This window comes from Pantherophis guttatus, chromosome 4, assembly GCF_059756535.1.
Source record: "Pantherophis guttatus breed Tessera chromosome 4, ASM5975653v1, whole genome shotgun sequence".
Lineage (NCBI taxonomy): Eukaryota > Metazoa > Chordata > Lepidosauria > Squamata > Colubridae > Pantherophis > Pantherophis guttatus.
In genome coordinates, this window is record NC_142066.1 from 39,253,604 (window position 1) to 39,266,713 (window position 13,110).

General features: G+C 41.6%; 1 pseudogene; it reads left to right on the plus strand.

Moving 5' to 3' along the window:
• LOC148114039 (olfactory receptor 1E16-like) overlaps positions 1 to 11,543 on the plus strand; it is a 156,434-nt pseudogene extending 144,891 nt beyond the window's left edge.
• Positions 11,544 to 13,110: the final 1,567 nt, after the last annotated feature.

Below are 13,110 nucleotides of genomic sequence, written 5' to 3' on the forward strand. Positions count from 1 at the left end.
TACAAAAGAGCCAACAGAATTTGTCTTCCGTTGAGAGCCAAATAGAACAGAATGGAGAAAACATTCTGGGAACTGATATCTCATTTTTAACTGATATTTGTGTAATGAATAGACTGACAATAACAAATTCAAGTATTATGGATATCTGGCAATATTTTATTTTAACTTATTTAAAGAAATAGTATGGAATCACAGAATTTCACATTACATAAAGCTATGACATACCCACAATTCATGGTGTGTAAAATAATGCAATAATGTTCAATATAAGAGCATCCTTAAATTCTTTCTCATATTATGCTACCTTAACAATTTATAGTTCATTACTTTAAGATGGAAGTAATTAAGCCAAAAAAAGACAAGTATAAACTATCTCCAATTGATCCATATTTAGTGAAAGACTCACCTTCTAATAATCCAAAGCAGATAAATTCCTGCCTGAGTAGGAGTTAGACTAGAAGACTTCCAAGGTCCCTTCCAACTCTGTTATTCTGTTAAATGTAATTTTTCTCTTTGTACTAACAAGAATTTCATTTTTTACTAGGTTCTAATTTCCTACTGTATTAATTGGGTACTAAATTGTCTGTTCGAAAGAAAATCTAGAAGTTATGCCAAGCATTTCAAACTATTTATAATATATTAAAATTCATATGGGAGATATTACACATCATACAAGAACAACGAAGCAATGTTCAAACAGGAAAACTTGTCTGCATATGCAGTAAGAAATTATTAATTACTCTTTCTACACTGATCACAGGTGTGTCCTTAAGGTATAAATCTAAATTCTCTTTCAAGTTGGACAGTGACCTCATGAACATATCCACTTGGTTTTCATGGGAATAATCCAAAAATAGTTTTTATTTGTCTTCCAGAATATATTCTCATATTTCCAATATAGACGGCAAGACTGGGATTTTCTGGCTATTTCTCATGCAAGTTTTAATAAGGCTTAATTTATTTAGTTTCTAAATTTAGAGCTAGTAGCTATGATTCACAAATTACAATTCTTCTTCTTGGAATACCAAAGTAGAATTCCACCTTACTTTTAAAACAGATATTTTTGAAATTCTTAACTAGGAAATGAAATAAAATAAAATCTAAAGGAGTCTGAAAACTATGATATATTTCACCTAAACAAAGATTATATGTCAGAATTTGTTGGTCTAGTATCTATTAGTTTAAGCTAGTCTTGCCAATAATCAGGTAGAAAGGGAGTTTCAGACCAACTACAAAACTATACTTTCTTACTCCTTATATCTAAATCAAAGAGATCTAGAAATCTGTGAAACACTAAATTAATATCTGACCTTTCCCATAGTAGGATTTTCTTATCACTGTACTTTATTTCAAAAATCAATTGGTAAGGAAAGAATCTTATTAGCAAAGGGAGCAATGTAGGTAAAGGAGATAAATAGCACTCCATTCTTTACTTTAAAATGATTTTCTATAGTTGCATACCGTACTTGTGTAATATATAAATAAAATAGCAATGGCTAGATAATTGATTTGAAAGCTAAGAATGTCTGGTTGCTTTAAATAACATGAACTCCAAAGTTGCTTTAAGTTAGGAGTTAGCAATTTATGGTTTGCAGGACATATGGATGCAGAACCACTTTTTTCATAATATCAAGGACATATATTCTAGCCTTTTTACCTTTTTTTCACTCAAGTGGTGTGAAAGAGTGGTGGTAGAGGAAGCATGTTATGTCCCTGTCAAGGACAAACAGACTGAGCCAAGACAGGTTGAGGTAAAAGCTAACAGGTTTATTTCGCTAACATGCATTTTAACAGGTTTGCTAACATTGCGGCTAGCTCAGTTGCTCGGCTAACAGGGGCAGCAGCTGTCAGCACTTTGAAGCTCCTTATATACTTGTGTCTGAATTGAAACAACCAATCAGAGCACAGTTGCATCTGTAGACCAGGGTAGAGCCTGGACGTAGCATCCCACTGTCACTAGAGGGTGCACACATAGTCTTCAAGGTAGGCAGGCCTTCTCCTGATGCGTCCTGACCTCAAAAGGCCTTCTGGTTCGTGTGGATTAGGTGGAAGCACCGAAGAAGTTCCTGAAGTGGTGTCAGTAGGTTCTTTGTCAGCTTGGGAAGGTGCCATCACTGGAACAAAGTCCTCAGGTCCCAGTAAGTTGTCCTCGCCTCGAGTTGTGTTGCGGTCCTTGACTTCCGATTCCGGCTCATTGGGCTCATCGGTAAGAAACCTTTTATCTGGTGGTTGTGCTTTATTATTTGAATCATTTAAGTCAATGTGTCACCCCCTTAATTGGTCTATGTGTCTTCTCCACATTCTTCCATCCCCCAGGGTTATTACATATGACCTGGGGCCTGTAACTTGTGTCACTATCCCAGGGAGCCATAGTGGAGGGCCTGAGTAATTCCTTGCATAGACAGAGTCCCTGATTTGAAATTTCTGAGGCCTGGATGGGTTTCCCTGGTTGTGTCTGGTGCGTATGTTGGGTGTAATTTGTCCAATTTTATATTTATGCATCTTCCCATCAGGAATTCAGCTGGGCTTCGATTAGTGTCTGGGCAAGGGGTGGCATGTTGCATTAAGAGGTATTTAGAAATTTTAGAGTTCCAGTCTCCCGGCCCCAGCCTTGCCAGAGCCTCCTTTACAGAGCACACAGCTCTTTCAGCTCGGCCATTTGTAGCTGTGAAAAAAGGGGCTGTGAGTGAATGTTTGATGGCCAGCCCTGCAAGGCAAAGTTTGAAAGGTGCCAATACTAGTTGGGGACCATTATCTGAAACCAAGTAATCTGGTATGCCATATGTTGCAAAGAGGTTCTCCATTGCTTTAATTAATGACTCAGAAATTGTTGAGGACATTAATTTAATGTCCACCCATTTGGAAAATGAATCAACCACAATTAAAATCATATGCTCTTGTACTGGGCCAGCAAAGTCTATGTGGAGTTGTGACCAAGGGGCTCGTGGTTTGTCCCATTCCATTGGGGGAGCTCTTGGAGGGTTAGGGCTGGATTCCTGGCAGTCTGTATATCCAGAGACCCACTCACAGATGTGTTGATCCAATTTTGGCCACCACAGGTAACTTCTGGCCAAGGATTTCATTTGGACTATGCCAGTTTAAGTCTCATAGGAGCTATTTGAGGATCTAAATTAAATGATTTTGCTCTTGTACTTACCGAGGCCTTCGGTGAAGACATCGCTGAACTCATGTATGAGATTGGTAAGAAGGGGCTCTTGTATTTGATGTATGCTTGAAATAGAGAGGTCCAGGGAATGAAACCACTGCAGGCCTAAGAGACTGGGGCATTCTTTTTCCACAATAATGGTGGAAAGGAATCCTGAAAAACTTCCATATTGAACATGGAAGGGGCAAGTCTCTAGAATGGGTATAATTTTGCCCTGATAGTCTCTTAATTTAGTGTCTATGGTTTTAATGTTATTTTTGGAAAAATGAGGAATTAGTCTTTTAATTGTAGACCAGGACATCAGGGTCATGAAGTACCCTGTGTCCACCTCCATTTTACATGGAGACCCTTCAAATTGGATGGTGACAAAATTTTTCTTTTTCCTGTTCCCAATGGCATTTCCAATTATATTCTCAGGGATGTAGCTATCATTGTTTACAGTGTAGCAGTCCTCACCCTTGTTGAAATAGCTGAACATCTATGTTTGAAGCAAAGTAGTCCCGTGAGAAAGAATGAATTAGCAGATCCTTGAGGTTTACAACTCTGACTGCATCATACTTTACTTTTCCAAAGAGCAAATCAGCAAATCCCCTGCCTTATGTAAAGTAATATAATTGTCTGAAACATTTCTAGTGTGCTGAACATCTAGTTCGACATTCAAAATTTAGAGCAATTCTTGGTTATTGATCAAAAGAGAGTGGTTGCAGGTAAATGCTAACCTATTGTTGATTTTCTTTAACTGAAAAATAGGAACACTTAAAACCTTGCCTAAATGAGAAACCATTGTTTCAACAAGCCAAAACTTGGTGTGAGCATAATTCATATTTCCAAATAAATTTCTCATTTTGTTCTGCTCCTATAATACCCAAATGTCCTTGTTAGATCCCCTCAGTTACGTCAACACTCACACAGACTCTGTTGCCAGGCGTCGCGGATTGGCTAAAATGCAAGCGGCTAAACTAGCAGGAGAATTGCTGTTCATGATTGGTTCATGCTTTCTGACAGCGAGCTATTTAAGCAGCTATCAGACGGGAGTTGTTGTTCATTGCCACTTCACGGAGTTGTTCTGGTTCTGTTTTGTTAAAATAAAGTTGGTGTTCAAAGAATCTAGCCTCTTGCCTGTCTGCCCACCGGATTCTACACGTGGCGACGAAGGTGGGATGTTTCTGAGGCGAAGGGTGACCGTGACACCAATGGAGCTGAGGCAGGGAACCGTCAGGAGTTGAGGGTGACGAGTCATCACCTCACGACAAGTCGGGTCCTGCTACAATGGTGGCAGCTTTTCCGGCATTCACACCTTTCGAGCCAGCCTCAGAAACTTGGGTTGATTACCTCGAAAGGTTCAAGTGTTCCTTGCAAGCTAACGACCTAGCTGACCTGTCTAGTGCTTGAAAGAGAGGTTACTTCCTTAGCTTGTGTGGCTGAGAGATCTTTGGAACAGCGAGGGCTCTGGCCGCCCCCCAACCAGTGTTCGTGGTGCCGTGGGAGACCTTGCTAGAGAAGTTGACGTGCCACTACTCGCCCGCTCCCTCGAAAATCACCAGGCGGCATGCATTCCACCAGAGAGCTCAGAGGGAGGGGGAGTCCATCAACAAGTATATGGCCTCCAACAAGTATAGCGGCACTGCATTGCGAATTCTGGGAGCTTGATGATATGCTCTTGGACCAGCTTGTGTGTGGAGTGCAGAACCTGAAGCTGCAGCAGAGGTTGATGGCCCTCTCGGACCTGACTCTCCCTATAGCATTAGACGAGGCCAGGGCCACGGAGATGTCTGCCAAGTCATCGGCTGAGATTCAACGTTTTCAGTCTGGTGGGGGACCTCCAGCAAACATCTCTCAGTCTGTCCATTACGAAGAGTTGGACGAGGACGATGCTGCCGAGGTGGAGGGCGAGGTGAGCCACCTCAAGACAACCAAGAGTAAGACACAGCTGCCCCTGGTCAAGATATCCCAGGGCTGTTGCCTGGACTGTGCAGGCTCGCACAGCCACACAGAATGCAGGTTCTGGACCGCCGTCTGCTGGTGCTGTGGGAAAAGAGGGCACCTTTCCAGGGTCTGCCGTTCTGCTTTTCTAGCCCCAGAGGGTACCGGGGAACCAGGGCCCAAGCAACTGAAGACCAGACAACCCAGACACCGCGATGGCTGTTTCACAACGTCTGTTGATGGTGAGATTGCAGCGGTGACCATCAGCCATGCCTCCGCCCGAGTTGCCGAGAGCAAGATCTTTATTACCATCCTATTGGAGGGAGTCCCCTGCAAGATGGAGGTTGACACAGGCTCCTCCATATCATTGATTGAGGAGCATGGCCCACTCTCAAAGCCCTGTTTCCTTCTATCTCCCAGCGGTGGTTATAGCCTTGCCACATTAAGCTGAGGGACTACCAGGGCACACCAATCCCCACGTTAGGCTGTGGCACCTTTCATGTAGCTTATGATACCTTTTCCGGTCGCCTGCCACTGGTAGTCGTGCGCAACAGCCTTTCCAGTTTGCTGGGGTTGGGCTGATTTGCTGCCCTATGCCTCGTGAATCCACTCAACCAATCCTGACGCCACTGCTGAGCTAATCCACGAATTCGCTGATGTATTTGATGGACAATTGGGTAAATACACTGGGCTTCCCATTTCCTTTAATTTGGACTCCCAAGTGCCACCAATCCGCCTGAAACCGCAGAGGGTGCCTCTTGCTCTGTGGCCCTGGGTGGACAAGGAATTAGACAAGCTGATAGCCCAAGGGGTCCTTCAACTGGTAGAAAACTCTAAATGGGAAACCCCTATCATAATTCCCCTTAAGCATGATGCTTGATTAGAATCTGCCCTGACTATAAGAGGACCATTAATAAGGCCCTCCAGACAAACCATTACCCTGTCCCCATAGTTCAGCATTTATTACACTCCCTGGGCCAGGGTAAGACATTCACGAAGCTGGATTTAGCCCAAGCTTATCAACAGCTTCCGGTGGACGCCCTGGCCCAGACAATTGTGACTCACCAGAGTGCTTTTAAGTGTACCCATCTGCAATTTGGGGTTAGCGTGGCCCCTGGGATTTTTCAGAGTCTCATGGAGCACCTGCTCCATGGGCTTAAGGGTGTAGTGCCCTATTTTGATGATGTTCTGATCACGGCTGCAGATCAGGAGGCGCTCATCGTTAAGCTTAGGGCAGTTCTTAACCGTTTTAGGCAGGTGGAGCTGAAATTAAAGAAAGACAAATGCAGGATAGGGGTTCCACAGGTTGAGTTCTTGGGTTTCCTTATAGACTCCTGCGGCACCCACCCTGCCCCCTCAAAGGTGGAGGCAATTAAAAACGCCCCGGTCCCTACGAATAAATCTGAACTTCAGGCCTTCCTTGGCCTCCTCAACTTCTACACGGTGTTTTTGCCCCATAAGGTGTCCCTTGCAGAGCCACTCCATAGGCTCCTGGATGCCAAAGCCCCTTGGCACTGGGACCGCAAGGCGGCCACCTCATTCCAAGCAGTTAAGGACATCCTCACCTCTGATGCGGTCCTCGTGCAGTATGATGATAGTTTGCCACTCTTGTTAACTTGTGACGCCTCCCCCTATGGGGTGGGGGCTGTTCTGAGCCATATCCTACCCACCGGAGCTGAGGCGCCTATCGCGTACTATTTCAGAACCCTGTCGGCAGCGGAAAGAAATTATAGCCAGAACGATAGGGAGGCGTTAGCAGCCGTAGCAGGGGTTAAATGCTTTCAGGACTACATCTATGGGAGGTTTTTCAATCTTGTCACTGACCATAAGCCGCTGTTAGGGCTGCTGGCAGGGGATCGGCAAACCCCGCAGATACTGTCACTGTATATGTCCCGGTGGGCGGAATTCTTGGCGGCTTATTCATATAAGTTACAATATAAGCCAGGGAAGGCCATTGGGCATGTGGATGCCCTTAGCCGCTGTCCTCTCCCCTTGGCTGTCCACGATCCAGCCCCAGTGGCTACCATCCTCCTGGTAGATGACTTGCCTTCCTTAGTGACTGCCGCTGACATCCACATCCAGTCAGCGTTGGACCCGGTTCTGTCCAAAGTCCTGGACTGGGTACGTAGAGGTTGGCTGCCATCTCAGGCGCCAGCAGAGTTCATCCCTTACTACCACAGACAAACTGAGTTGTCTGCTCACAAAGGCTGCCTCCTGTGGGGTAAGTGGTGCCCCCCAATCTCAGGCTTATGATTGGTGGTAGTGGTGCCCCCCAATCTCAGGCTTACGATTTTGTCTTGTCTCCACAATGCCCACCCGGGCATTGTCCGAATGAAAGCCCTCAGCTGTAGTTATGTCTGGTGGCCGAACATCAACCAAGACATTGAGGACTGGGTGGTGCATTGCCCGCAGTGCCAGCACTCTAGGCCAGTCCCTCCAGTGGCCCCTGTGCAGGAGTTGGAACTTTCCAGAGCCCCTTGGGTGAGGGTACACCTAGATCTCCCGGGCTCATTCCAGGGTCAAACTTTCCTAATAGCAGTAGACGCCCATTCCAAGTGGGTAGAACTCGCCCTCATGCCATCCGCCACTTCAGCAACAGTTATTAGGGTTCTGGAGGGTCTGTTTATGACCTATGGGCTACCGGATACCATAGTCACTGATAACGGGCCGCAGTTCACCTCGGCACCCTTCCAGCTGTTTCTTGCCTGGTTGGGCATTTGCCATGCCCAGACAGCTCTGTTCCATCCGGCCACAAATGGCCTGGCAGAAAGGGCCATAAGATCAGCCAAAGAGGTGTTGCGCCATTTAGGCACCGCAAATTGGCACCAAATGATCCATCAGTACCTTTTGGCCCAACACACAACCCCTAGCTCGACCACCAAACATAGTCCAGCTGAACTTCTCATGGGAAGGCAGCTACAGACGACTCTAGACCCTAACTACAACCAGGAGCCACACCCTGGGGCGCATCTATCAGCCAGGGTTTTCAGTGTGGGGGACTTGGTGTATGCCCTAAACTTTGATAAAGACATCAGGTGGCTTCCAGGGCAAATAACACAAATAACCGGTCCCTATTCTTATAGGGTCCAACTCTCTGATGGGAGAGTGCGGCGGCGGCATGTAAACCAGCTTAGAAGGAGGATCATGGATTCAACCACCCAGCGGCCTAGCCTGGATCAACTGACTCCATCTAGGAGAGACCACGTAGGGGGGCCTAACACTGCTCTGTATCCTCCGACCATGGCGTCCTCGGCGGATAGCTTACCTGTAAGCGCAGGTCCGGTGGTGAGTTCGAGTCTTCCGTCGTCAAATGAAGCACAAGCTCCACCAGTTCCCGCAAGTGAGGACTTGGCTCCACTTCCTACGTCGTCCACGCCAGAGCCTAAACGGTCTGGGCGGTGCCATCATCGTCTGGCATATCTGGAGGATTATGCATGCATGGTCTGGGTGGAAAGGGGTATTAGATCCCCTCAGTTACGTCAACACTCACACAGACTCTGTTGCCAGGCATCGCAGATTGGCTAAAATGCGAGCGGCTAAACTAGCGGGAGAATTGCTGTTCATGATTGGTTCACGCTTTCTGACAGCGAGCTATTTAAGCAGCTGTCAGACAGGAGTTGTTGTTCATTGCCGCTTTGCGGAGTTGTTCTGGTTCCGTTATGTTAAAATAAAGTTGGTGTTCAAAGAATCTAGCCTCTTGCCTGTCTGCCCACCGGATTCTACAGTCCTCTTGTCCTTTATATTTAAAAAAGAATAAAATATAGAGCATAATTGCTAGTTATTCTTTGCAGTCTTTCCAATATCTGACTCTCCCTAGAGTTGAATTGTCATTATCTCAGTTCCATTAACCGTGTATCAGAGCTAATATTGGTCATGATCTAAACTGCCTAGAAATATGGAAATGTGGAAATATAATATCTAATTTACCTTTTAAACTGCTCTTCCCACTTTATGGTAGTTTGTCTTTTTTGTGATACACTAATAATTGCCTAGATTTTTCTAGATATACTCAGTTTGAAAGATTTGGATAAAGTTTTAGAATAGGGGCAATAATTAAAATATAGGATATCATTAAAAGAAGAAATTACTGATAGTTGAAATGACAGTCAAGAGAAAGGTAATTGCTTTAGTTGTAAACCTATAAACATTTACCAGGTTAAAATGTATATTGAATACAGTGGGATTAATATCTGGGTAATCCTAAATATTGGAATTTATTGGATAGTTATTTATTAAAACCATGAAATGCCATTCTTATTTTTGTTGCTTAAGACATCTTACAACAATAAAATGGCCCTGAGATAAGAAATACCAGATAAATTTAATTTAAAAATTAAATATATGAAATGACTGAGCACAGTACAATATAAAGCAAATAACAATAACAATTAGACATCAATTGAAAGAGAAACAAATACAAAATAAAACTAGTCTGATATGATTTTTTTAGTTTTATTTGGAAACTCTTTAGCTCTTTAGACTTTAGTTACTATATCTGGGTCCTCTTAACATATGGTTTTTAAAATAGTATGTTTTTATTTTGCTATCAAAAGGATGAATATTTTTAATTTGATAGAAATTTCTACTTATTGTTGATTCCAATTGATTATTTTTACTACATTGGCTATTACTGCTAATTATTGATCTTTTATTTGATTTTAGTAACAGTTTAAATATTCTTATATAAAGTCCTAATCTAAAATAGCTTTGAAAATACTGGTTCATATTTTAGTTGATATACAAGGGACTTCTCTGTGGGGGCACCACTATCTGGAATGAGCTCCCCCCGGAGATACGGAGGGTCCCGGATCTGCGCACTTTCCGCCGTGCTCTTAAAACCCTCCTATTCCAGCAAGCCGGCCTGGCCTAATTTTCTCCCCTTTTTTAAAATTTTTTAAACTGAAATTTTAATTTGTTTTAAATTATTGGGATTTTTAATTGTCTTGGGCTAAATTATTTAATTTGGTTTTAAATTGTTTCTAACTTTTGCATTTATGTATTTTATTCTGTGCCTGTTCACCGCCCTGAGTCATTCGGGAGTAGGACAGTATATAAATTTAATAAAATAAACAAACAAAATAAAAATAATGCCCAGATAATAAAGCAACATTTGCTATTGTCCAACTATTAGCCCTATATCATATTCCATTATTCAGATTTTCATGTCTATTATCTAGAGAAATTGAAAATCTCATATTGAGGAATAAACCTCAATTAAATTGAAAAGATAAAATTGTGCTTGTAACTTTGTGTAACAATAAAAGTGAATTCAGCAAATTGTATTGAATATTCTCTGGCAAAAGTGGAATTCCATATTCCTAAATCTAAATTTCTAATTAGATTCAAATCACAAAATATTATTTCCTTAATGAAATGACACAGGCTATTTTTGAAACAGAAGATATCATAAATATTGCTATGGCTTCATAGTGACTTCAGCAATTCTTCTATAACTCTATTTCAAGCCTCTACCTAAGAAGATAATGTAACAATGTAACAATGTAAATAACAATTTACATTGTTAAATCCATTTCATTTTTATTTTGTTTTACAATTCAACAGACCTGCCATGGGTTCCATCAATGAAAGATATACAGAAAGAAAATATGATAATTACCAAGTGGACGAAATGTTCAATGTAAAAACAGGAAACCAGACTATAATCTCAGAATTCATTCTTGTGGGATGAATTCCACAAGAATTCCACTTGTGGGATGAACATTTACCAAAAATGTTGGCCAATTTGTTTACTGGTCAACAGTCTCTTTCTTTTACTGGATGTCTGGTCCAATTTTATTTGTTTGGTTCTTGAGTTTGCATAGAAACATACCTCTTTCCAGCCATGTCCTATGATCGATATCTAGCAATATATAGACCTCTACATTATACTTCCATCATGCATGTTATGGTTGGTGTTCAGATTATGATTGGATCATGGATTGGTTCTTTCTCAGCAAATTGCCTAACAATAATACTACTGGCTCAGTTTTCATTCTGTGGCCCTAATATTATAAATCAACATTTTTGTGATTTGATTCCACTTGAAAAACTTGCATGTAGTGACACAACAATAGTTCAGCTTGTTACCTTCCTTTTGACTGTCATTTTCACTATCACTCCATTTCTACTAACACTAATGTCTTATATTGACATTATTGCCACAATTCTAAAAATACCTTCTGCTACTGGAAGGCAAAAGGCCTTTTCAACCTGTTCATCTCATCTCATGGTTGTTTGTATTTTTTATGGTACACTAATAATTGTCTACATTTTGCGAGATACACCCAGTTTGAGGGAACTGAATAATTTTTTTTCTATTTTCTACACTGTCTTGACTCCTCTGATCAACTCTTTGATTTATAGTTTAAGAAACCAAAAGGTCCATAAAGCCCTGAGGAGAGTTAGATGCAAGATATAGTATTTTGCAAGAATGCAAGCCAATACATTATCATAGATTTCTAAAAACATTTGTTTCTTCTTATTTTTATTTTTATTTCTATATTTATAAATATTATTACATTTATTGACAGTCATCTTGCCAAAGGAGACTCTAGGCAGCTTATAATCAGTTGATAGAAAACCAATTTAAAACATTAAAACAATAAATGGTATAATTAAATGTGAATTAAAATTGACAAAAATGGGGAGGAAGGGATCAAGAAATACACACTCCAGTACTTTATTAGACTTATATAAAGTGCTTTACAGCCCTCTCTAAGTGTCAGTATATTGCTCCCAATAATTTGGGTCCTCATTTTACCAACCTCAAAAGGATGTAATGCTGAGCCTTGAGCCTGGTGAGATTCGAACTGCCAAATTGCAGGCAGCCTGCAGTCAGCAAAAGTAGTCTGCAGTTTTGCATTCTAACCACTGTGCCTCTTTGGCTCTTACGTATATATGCTCCCTTTTTAAAATTTGTGGCTAAACTATTATATCAAAAATAGTATAGCAGGGGTGCTTAGATCTGCTCCATGGGGCCAGCCTGGAAACAGCAAAGGACTGGCTGTGTCCGCCTCCCCCAAGCTCCATTTTTGCTGGCAGAGGGCTAGCAAAACAAGCTAAAAACCAAACAAAAGGAGAAATGTTTCCCCTTTTGCATTTGAACATGCAAGAAGGGACAGGAAAGGACGAAGAGAAGAGGAAAGACAAAAAAAGGGAAGATGGGGAGGGAGGGAGGGAGGGAGGGAGAAAGAAAGGAAGGAAGGGAGGGAGGGAGGAAGGAAGGAAGGAAGGAAGGAAGGAAGGAAGGAAGGAGAGTATAATGAGAGCGAGGGAGAGTCTCAGGAAAGTCCTTCCTTAGCACTTTGTCACCACAGGTGCCCCTGACATGAGTGATGTCAAGCTGGCCATGCCCACCATAGCCATGCCCACCCCCGGTCCTCTGAGGTCAAACACCATCCTGACACAGCCCTCAATGAAATCAAGTTTGACAACCCTGCTCTATAGGATCTCATCTTAAATATGCTTTTCTAAGGACAATTTGTTTGTTTTGGTCCATTTTTATATTCAGAAAATATTTGTACAAATAGTAGTGCATCTTTGTGTTGTGGGCCTCATAAATAAAATTAACCAAACTTTCTTAGTTACATGTTTAAAATTTTAATTATTAAATTACTTGGAAATCCATATTATGAGTTGGAAGACTGACCTGTTGATATTGTAATCAATCAATTATTAAAACAAATTGTTCAAATTTCATTGTTGATTCCTGCAGCCTTTGTGACTAAGATATAGTGAAACTTGTAGGATACTTCTCAAAATAGTGATACTTCCGTACATCTACTAATCTATCAACCCCATTAGATTCAATGGGGAAAACAGTTTAATTTTATTTTTTTTCCTGAATAAAACTTACATAAGATTATATCTTTCCACAGTTACTTCTGAGAAGCAAAATATTTCTATATTAATTATATTAGTTTAAAAAGAAATGTTAGTATAATTATGCCCTATTGTCATATAGTTAAAATAAATGTATAGAAATTGATAGTTTATCAAAAATTTAAAGGATCTCTTGATTT